Genomic DNA, 10,468 nt, shown 5'->3' with positions numbered 1-10,468 from the left:
CTCTCTCTCTCTCTCTCTCTCTCTCTCTCTCTCTCTCTCTCTGTCTCTATCTCTGTCTCTCTCTCTCTCTTGTTCTTTCTTTCTACCAGTTTTTCACTCTGTGACCCAAGTTGACCTGGGACTCAGGTGCCTCAGCCTCTCGAGTTCTGAGCTTATACGTGTGAACTATGAGAGACAAATTAATATTAACCCACCCAATCTTCTGTGCTCCAGGCCTTGGTCCCAGCTAAAGTATCCTTTCAACTGCCTTCTCCTCCTTTCCCTCCCCTCTCCTCCCCTCCCCTTTACTCTTTCCTTCCTTCCCCCTCCTCTCTCTCTACCTCTCCTCCCTTTTCCTCTCCTCCCTTCTTCTCTCCTCCCCTCCTCTCTTCTTTCCTCCCCTCTCCTTCCTCGGTTTCCCTTTTTGCTTGCTTGCTTGCTTTTTGAGACTCACTATGTAGCCCTGACTGGTCTGAAACCTGCTATATAGACCTAGACTAAGCTAGCCTCCAACTCATAGAGACTCACCTGCCTCTGCTCTCCAAACACACATGCCACCACACAATTAAATTGGTTTGTTTGTTGAGGTAGGGTGTCATCTTGTTCAAACTCTCTGCCCTCCTCCTTAGCCTCCCAAGTGCAGGGAATCCAGACAAAGGCCATTAGACCTGGCTCAGACTCATCCGTAACCTGTGAGTCAGATACTATTCTTCCACTAGGCAAACAAACAAACAAAAAGATTCTTGTGCTCCTTCTATTGTGACTGAACTAAAATACAAACTGTTTTCTGCAGCCTACAAGGGTTTTCCTGAATCTACCCAGAGACCCTGAGTCTACCTTTTACAAATGCCAGCATCCACACTGGTCACTGTGCACTCTCCTTCTTTCCTTCCTTCCTTCCTTCCTTCCTTCCTTCCTTCCTTCCTTCCTTCCTTCCTTTGTTAATCTTTATATTATACTTTATTTCATTTATGTACATTGACATTTTGCCCATGTCTGTGCGAAGGTTTCAGATCCCTTGGAGCTGGAGTTACAGACAGTGGTGAACTGCCATGTGAGTGCTGGGAATTGAACCCGTTCCTCCAGAAGAGCAGCCAGTATTTTAACTGATGAGCCAGCTCTCCAGCCCTTACTCTCATCTTTCTATTACTTGACCATGCACCAAGATCGTTCCCACCGGGACACTGCCATGCCTACAGTTCCCTCTGCTCTGTGCTACTGTGTGGCTGATCCTTTGTCCACCCTGATTAAGGCAATGGCGCTTTCTCACAGGGTCTTCCCTGACTGCGCCTTCTGAGGTAAAAACAGCAACGCACCCTGGCAGCCCACTGTCTTCCCGGCTTCTCCAGTTTTGCCTCCCAGGACTTACTGACACTCTCCTGATTGTAGACCTGTATAGTCTCCCTCCTTCTCTCCATAAGAAGAAAGCACTGTCTAAGTGGGGACCTACTATGTCTTGCCCTTTGGTGTTTGCCCAGCAGCAGAACTGAATCTGGCAGCTGGGAGACAGCACAAAACACTCCTATGCCTGCCTGAATAATTTGATCTTAAAGTGAGCGACACAACCCAGCACCTCAGAGCAAGGCTTCCCACCTCCTACCCGTGCAAATCCATGCACGGACAGCTTCTCTGTGCTTCCTTCTCACCATATGCAAGACTGGGAGGACACAGTCCTTACCCTGTGGTGATGCTGTCACAGCTGACCATGTTCTCACCGTGAGCAGGCACTCCAGATGTGTGTATCATCTCCGTTATTAGTCAAAGTCCATCCCTGAATGCTTTCTCTCTCTCTCTTTCATTTTTGTTTTTAAGAATTATTCATTTTATTTGTATGAGTACACTGTAGCTGTCTTCAGACACACCAGAAGAGGGCATCAGATCCCATTAGAGATGGTTGTGAGCCATCATGCAGGTGCTGGGAGTTGAACTCAGGACCTCTGGAAGAGCAGTCAGTGCTCTTAACCACTGAGCCATTTCTCCAGCCCCATTTATGGTTTCTTAAACTGCATTTCCCATCATTATCCCCTCCTAACTCTTTGTAGGTCTTGCGTCAGTTTTATGTGTGGGAGAAGATCACATGAGTCCATGCTATTTACCGAGTCTGTCTGCTCTGATCTTTGCATTCATCTGTTTGTCCGGCTGGTCACTGCTTTCATGCGAATCTTTCCTTTTTTTTTTTTTTTTTTTGTAACCACCTCCCTAATTGCCTTCTAATCCTTCTTTATCTCTGATATATCTCCATTTGTTGGTGGTTGCTCCTAAGTTAATAGCATAGCATCTTTTGAACCCTACTGGAAATCAGTCAGGTGTCGTCTACCCTCTTCTTCTGTGGCAGGGTTTTTCTGAGGGGAGTAGCTTCTTAACACCTTCAGGGAAGTCACTCATTTTGCAACTCTAAAGAGTTCCTATCTGGTCCACAGCGAGGGTGAGCGGCCATCTTGCTTTGCCCTCTCTGAGGGTTTTCCCAGATTTCAGTCTTAAAACCAGACAGTGCCAGGAAGAAAGGGGGATGAGTTGATGGGTTCGCTTTCACCTACAGCAGTCTCAAACAGTAGCTCGGGCCTTTACATCTCTCACAAAAGGAGGAAACCACATCTGAGAGCTGTCACCAATAGCTCCTTCCAGCTTGCACTTAATCTTGGGGAAGTCTCAGAAACAAAGGAAAAACTTCCTCTGACCCCAAGCCTTTCCTCTTCCCTCAGGACTTCAAAGACTGCCACCTCATCTCCTTTCTCTCTTCAAGTCACCGAAATGTGGCTCCTGTTTTCTAGCCCTCTCAACTTAGCCCTTCTCTACCCAAGGTTCCTGCTGCTGCTGTCCTTGTCACTAAGATCCTTATTACCCTTGGTCTCTCTCCAGCCTCTTCCTTGCCGACTACCCCCCTCCCAGAGCTCTTTGAGATGTTGTTCTCTCGGACGGTCCCTCCCCTCTCTATGCCCCCTGTTCTAGTGATCTCACCTTCTACAGCTTCAGATACAGTCAATCCTGCTGACTCACAGACAGACATATCTGCAGATCAGAATGAGACTTGGGCTCAACCTGAATTTCCAGTTCCTTCCTTGCTTTTAAAGATTCTTTTTCTTTTTCCTTTCTTTCTTTTGTGCTGGGAATTGAACTCAAGACCTTGCCCCTGTGAGTCACTCGGCTAATGACCTGCTAAGTACCTGAACTACCTACCTATCTTTTGCCTCTGGTGAACCTCTGCCAATTCATTGTTCACAGAGCTTCAAGTGATTTCTCCCATAAACCCACCTGGCAGTTGTAACCGTCTGACAGATGGCTAGAGTACACTCTATGACTGGTTCTTGCAGGTATTTTTCTACCTGGCTTGCTTCCAGTATGTCTTAGATGCCATTTCTTAGGGAAACTCTTCCCAGACTCCTCTACACAGGTCAGGTTAAGCCACAAGTGTTTCCTGATAGCCTCTCTTTAGCATTTATCACTGATACTCCCCCCAGCCCCCAAATAGCACAGACGGCTGGAACTCTTTGAAGACAGGAATGGTCTTGTTTTTGGATGTCTAGCACCTAGAATGGTGAACAGCAAGCACTCATTAAGTCGGCTGAATACATAACACATTCCTAATTAAAAAGCTTTTTATCTGTTTTTTAGGTCAGACTCCCAGAATCCTCTACTCATTTTCATGCTAGTTCAGTACAAATTAAGATGCTATAGAAGAAAAATACAACCACCTTTGTTGGAGGTTTATTCAAAAGATCCAGAGAAGTGACACCATACAGTACGTGAACACACACACACCCTGAGCCAGCAGGCCAGGGCCCCAGACTTCACTCTGCACTCATATGATTCTGCTGTGGGTGAACCATCTCATCAACCAGGGAATCTCAAAATGTGTCCCACAGGGGAGGTGACTGAGGCAGAGGGACCCAGGGAATCAATCTCAAAATGTGTCCCACAGGGGAGGTGACTGAGGCAGAGGGAGCCAGGGACCAAGACCTAAGTTCTACATAGAACAATGGAATTCATCTGTAGTTTTATTAAAGGAAGAGAAATAGGGGGATCTACAGACAAAAGAAGTCTACATTTGGGGCCAGCAAGATGGTTCAGTGGGTAGAGGAGCTTGCCACCAACCCTGATGACCCAAGTTCGATTCCCAGAACCTGTGTGGTAGGAGAGAGCCTACTCCAGAAAGCTATCCTCTGACCTTCACATGCGTGTCAGCACATACTCTCCCTGCCCAAACAAACAAACAAATGTGCTGGGCATGAGTGTGTATGACTTCAATCCCAACACTTGGGAGGCAGAGGCAGGGGGATCTCTGTGAGTTCAGGAGCAGCCTGGTTTACACAGTGAGTTATAAGACAGCCAGGACCACACAGTAAGACTGTTTCAAGAAAAAGACAACAACAACAACCAAACCCAAAAAGTAAGTGTAAAACGTTTTAAATTTTAAAATGTGTTAAAACAACAACGACGACATGTCTGAAAAGAACTGAACTATATTCTCAGGCTCCTTTGACACACTGACATGGAAATACTGCAAGCCATGAATGCCTTGAAGGAGAACAGTTTCTGGTTTTGTGTGGGGTTTTCTCTTCTTTCTCTTGCTATGCGGCCTATTCTGTGCTGGGATTAACGCCACACAGCAGCCTGACTGCCCCACCTCAGAGAATGCAGTTCTGAAGTACACTTTTGCTTGCAACCAGGAACGGTTGATCCTGGCTACATGGGAGACCCTGAGGCAGGAGAATGCCTGAGACCAGGAAATCAGCTGCTAGGACAATGGGGGTGCAGGGGGAGGCACCAACAAGTAAGAAAGGAAAAGACAGAAGGGAGAGGAAAAGGGAGAGGTGGGAGGAGAAGGGAGAGAAGAGAATAATTCTGGTTGTAAAAACTTAAGAGAGTGGGCTGGTGCTTGTGTGCCAAAGGTAATCTACTTCACCCAACTTCACCTCATACAGTCAAGTAGAACAGACATTTTAGTTTTCACTGGGACGGATGACCGAACCAACCCAGGACCTCTTTAGGCAAGTTCTCTACCACTGAGCTAAACACTCAGTGTCTTTTCATTTGTTTGTTTTTAAACTTTGAAATAGGTTCTCACTAAGTTGCCCAAGCTGGCCTTGAATTCATTCTGTAGTCATGGTTGACCTGATCTTCTCCTGCCACAATCTCCCAAGTAGATGAGATCATGGCCTTGTTACCACCAAGCCAAACTAGAACAGACATTTCTGAATCTACAAATAACATTCATATGGAAGTTTATGTCCCTCAGCTCCCTTGGATTAAACACTGATGCACAGGCAGAAGACATGGGCTTCAAAAGTCTTCATTATCCCATCTTTGGTGACACAAAGTCTGACCCCAGCTTCATTCGCGACGACGTACCCATCCCTGGGGGCCTTGCAGAGATGGAGCAAGCCACAGCAGACAAGCCTGAGCTAACATATGTTACCAAATCCAGCATCCGGAATACCTGGGCCTCATTCTGTGTCACTGCTGTGGCAACACATCCCATCTCTACCACATTCAGAAAACTTTCCCCAGCCCCATTCTCATCAAATACCTTGAGAGGGAGGCAATTCATTCTCCACTGACAGGCTATCCCATTTGATCCCAGTGGGAATAACAACGCACACCTCTCAGTTTTAACCAGGGATGGTCTTGGGACTCAGAACCATGTCTCTGCAGTGGGTGCGAAGCGTGGGAGCTTCGTGGCCATTTGGGCAACACTGGTTTGCATGGAGGAAAGTGCAGCAGGCAAACGGGTGCAGAGCAGAGACAGAACTGGCAGTGTCTGAGTCCTTGGTGGCAGTTGTTCTAAAGCCCAGCTGCATCGGCTGCCCTTGGGGAGGTGGGGGGACTTAGATGCCTGACTCGTCCTTGGATTCCACGAGTCAATAAATCCTCCTTTATACATAAATTTGTTCAAAGTGGCCTTTAGTTCTTCACAAGTGAAATAACGCTGGGCCTGTTAAGTCATTTAAATGCTGACTCCGATTCTTCATTCATACAAAGGGTTTTTGGGGGAAGGGCTTGTGAGGTAGGTTGCTCTGTGGAAACACGGCTAAACCATACATGTATAGGGAGTGATTATTACAGATATCTGATGGAGACATGGCAGAGCCGCCTACATGGAGTTTGAATCAGCTTAGGTCCAGTACTGATGCTAGACAAGACGTCACATGCTCCCGGGTCCCGTACTCCCAGATAACATGCTCACTGCAGGCAGGAACTCAACGGAGGTACACCATTGTATCTAGCACCCTCCTCGCTCTTCCAAGCCCACACACTTTCTAGGAGCATCTGAAAATCCATTATATTCATCTTGTCTCCACAGGAACGGAACTGCCTCATCTTTTTACAAATCCATCCCAGCCTGGGCCCTCTTCCCTCAAAGCCCTCTCCCCCCACCCCACCCCCACCCCCGATATATTTTAAGTAGCCCAGGCTTTCCTGGAACCTCAGGTTTCCGAGTGATAGGATTATAAATACATACCATCACACCTGGCTCCTTTCTAAGATTTATTTGTACTGGGGGCTGGAGAGATGGCCCAGAGGTTAAGAGCACTGACTATTCTTCCAGAGGACCCGGGTTTGATTCTCAGCAGCCCCATGGTGGCTCACAACAGTCTGTAACTGCAGTCCCAGGGAATCCTGTGCCTTCTCCTGGCTTTCTTTTTTTGTTTGTTTGCTTTTTGTTTTTGGAGACAGGGTTTCTCTGTAGCCCTGGCTGTCCTGGAACTCACTCTGTAGACCAGGCTGGCCTCGGCCTGCCTCTGCCTCCCAAGTGCTGGGATTAAAGGCATGCGCCACCACGCCCAGCTTTCTCCTAGCTTTCTTAACCACTGCACAAATGTGGCTCATGTGCGTGCATTCAGACAAAACATTTATATACATAAAATAAAAATCTCTAAAAGTCTGGGATGGGGGAGGATCTTGACAGTTATCAATCTCAACTATTTGTAAGGATGATTCAAGCCACTAAGCAGGTTGGTTTTTGTGCAACCGACATCTAGCACTTTTTGGTCCTGCAAAGCCCGAATCCTATGCAATTCAACAATTCCTATTTGCCCCTCCCCTTGGGCCCTGGCAGCCATCAGGGTACTTCCTGTTTCTACGTCCAGATACCTAAAGCAGAACTGTCTCCATTTGTCTTATTTCCAGTAGCAGCATGTGATCAAACTTCACTTATTATGCAGCACATGTCAATACTTCCTCTGTAGGCTAAATATTCCACCATACATATACTCCATGCTTTTTTATCCATCTCCCAACCCAAGGGACTCTTGGGTGGTGTATATGCCTAAGTGTACACCTACCCATCTACCAGAGCTGGGGGAGGGTGTCTTCCTCTATTGCTCTCCACCTTATTGAATTAAGCTCTCTCACTCAACTGACAGATTGTTGTTTTGGTTAAGCTAGCTCCTAAAACCCATTTATCTCTGCCCCCCAACACTGAGTCACAGGCACATGGAGCGATGCCAGTTTTACATGGGTACTGGGGGATTTGAACTCTGGTCCTTATGCTTGTACATACATGCCTTTACCCAATGGGACATCTCCCCAGTCCACAATTGTTTTTAATTTCTAAAAAGAGATTTATTTGTGTTCATGTGGATAAATGTCTACTTATACACATGCATGCCTGGTGACTATGGAGGCCAGAAAAGAGTGGGCTTCTGGAGTTGAAATTACGGACAGTTATGAGATGTGGGCGCTGGGAAAGGGACTGGGGACCTTTGTGAGTACAGCGAGGGCTTTGACCACTGAACCATCTCTCTAGCCCCTCTGGTTTTGATTTCTTGCACAGCAGCTGTACCATTTCACACCCCCACCAACAGCGTACAAGCTTCCATTTCTCCACATCCATGCCAACACTCCTTATTGTCGGGACACCAGGAACCCTAACAAACAGGTGTGAGGACTCTCAGTGCCCAGAACTGTTCAGCGGTGAGGCATAGGTTTGTTGCTAGCAAACCTGCTTCCACCCAGTAGAAGAAGCCTGTTTGCAGAAAAGGGCTGGGCGGTCGGATGAGGGCGTCTCCATAGCCAGGAGCTGAGGAGCACAACTTGTATCTGAGCATAGTTGTGTCTGAGGAAAGTTGTGCTTTCCTGGCCTTGAATTTATTGTAGCAGGGAGAGTCTTGACATGAGTCTCATTCCCTGGGACCCAAGCTGGCCTCAAACTTGTGGCATTCCTCTTGCCTGAGGACCTTGATCATTGGAATTAAAGAATGTACAACACAAGACATTATAGTGGCTCGGTGATAAACTCACCTCTGTACCTGAACTTGAATTGGGGCGTAATTAATTTGTAATCATGAGTCTTTAACATAGTGATCTAGGAATTTTTGTCTTTTCTTCTCTTGGTTCCTTCTTAGAAGTAAAGACAGTGCAAATGATTTTTACATTAAAAAAAAAAAAACAAAAACAAAACCTACAGGAACAGAAGTACAGTGAAGTAGTTAGGACCTGAGTTTGGAGTCAGCCCACTCTGGCTTCAAATCCTAGTTCAACAAATATTACTGGACGTTAACTGTCTTAGTCGAGGTTTCTATTCCTGCACAAACATCATGACCAAGAAGCAAGTTGGGGAGGAAAGGGTTTATTCAGCTTACACTTCCCACACTGCTGTTCATCACCAAAGGAAGTCAGGACTGGAACTCAAGCAGGTCAGGAAGCAGGAGCTGATGCAGGGGCCATGGAGGGATGTTCTTTACTGGCTTGCTTCCCCTGGCTTGCTCAGCTGCTTTCTTATAGAACCCAAGACCACCAGCCCAGGGATGGCACCACCCACCCACAAGGGGCCCTCCCCACTTGATCACTAATTGAGAAATTGCCTTACAGCTGGATCTCATGGAGGCATTTCCCCAACTGAAGCTCCTTTCTCTGTGATAACTCCAGTCTGTTTCAAGTTGACACACAAAACTACCCAGTATATTAACTAAATGGATTAAGCATTTCATAATATATATCAAACATTGTTATACACCTTAAATATATAGTTTGGCCAATAATACTCAATGAAGTTAGAAAAAATGTAAAGACTGGCTTAAAGCAAAAAGGATTAAAAAACAACAACAACAACAACAAAACCTAGCTGTGTTGGCAGACACTGACAATCCTAGTCCTTGGGAAGATGAAGCAGGGTGAACATGATGAGTTGACGGCAGAGCTCAGATGCTTGGTGGAGTCCAGCCTGAAGTCACACAATTGCAGAGAGCCTCCAGCAGCACTTCTGTAGGTGCCTCACCCCTAGAGCTCTTTCGAGTACCCAGCTAGTGCTCTGCCAGCATTCTCTGCATGCTCATTCCTTTGTATAGTGGGGACAACACAATGGCTGGTCTGTCCAAAGGAACATTATGAAGTGCACATGTGTTTAGCCTACAACACCAGGCACAGTGAGTGCTCAACGAAGGGTAGCTATGACTAGTGAGGCATGCCTTGCAGGATCCAGCCTGGCTATCTGCTAACTGTCCACTACTGGTCCAGATAAGGATTCACATCCTGACAGAATTTCCAGTCCAGTGGGAGCAAGACAGCTACAGGTGGAATGTGTCACAGTAGAACAGGGACACGGAACAGACTGGAGCCACTCACCTGACTTCGGATCCCAGCCTGCCCTTGACTGCTTCCCTCAACTGTCAAGCAGAGCTAATACTAATACTAGCAGCGCCTCCTTGGCTCCTTAGGGCAGTTGTGAAGATGAGTTAGTTTGTGTAAAGATACTCAGGGTGGTGCCTGGCAGCCAGTGCCATGTTGGTCTCCATGTGATGCGTAAGCTGCTAGCCACCACACGGCGAGGGAAGATCATGCCAAGAGCCATGGGAGCTTTGCTCTGAAACTATTTTACTTTTATTTTTGTGTGTGTGTGTGTGTGTGTGTGTGTGTGTATACACATGAGCACATGTGCTCTCAGAAACCAGGGGTGTGGGATCCCTCTGTATAGAATATATTGGATTTTATAGGCAATTCTGAGCTGCCTGGTGTGGCTGCTGGGAATTGAACCTGGGCTGTCTGCAAGACAGCTCTTAACTGCTGAGCCATCTCCACATCCCAAAGAAAGTTCTCTGAGGACAAGATCTTAGCCTTGAAGTGTGTGTAGGTGCTTACTAGGCAAAGAGTAGGGGACATGGCTTCAAGTGAAATTCAGCCAGAGCCATAAGCTGAGACAGGGAAGAAAACAGACCTATTTGAGCAAGCAACCGAAGACCCTGACAGTCAAACACAGGAGGTAAGATGGTATCATTTTGGACCTTAAAGTGTTCAGTTGGGTTCTAGAGAATCTGCCCTGATTGGTACTGAGAACTGATACCATTACATATGTCAACATGTTAGCAGGTTTTCTCCATAGAGCAGATAGATTTCATTCATGAGTGTGCTCAGTTACAATGACAGACAGTGGAGCTCCTAGGGTGGTCAAACGATGGCTCAGTGACCATGTCCCCACCCCCACCTCACACTCCCTTCAGCACCTTGACGGTTGATGAAGAACTTCACACCCCTGCAATGACTTTATTCTTCT

This window comes from Mus caroli, chromosome 4, assembly GCF_900094665.2.
Source record: "Mus caroli chromosome 4, CAROLI_EIJ_v1.1, whole genome shotgun sequence".
Lineage (NCBI taxonomy): Eukaryota > Metazoa > Chordata > Mammalia > Rodentia > Muridae > Mus > Mus caroli.
This window is presented reverse-complemented; position numbering follows the sequence as displayed.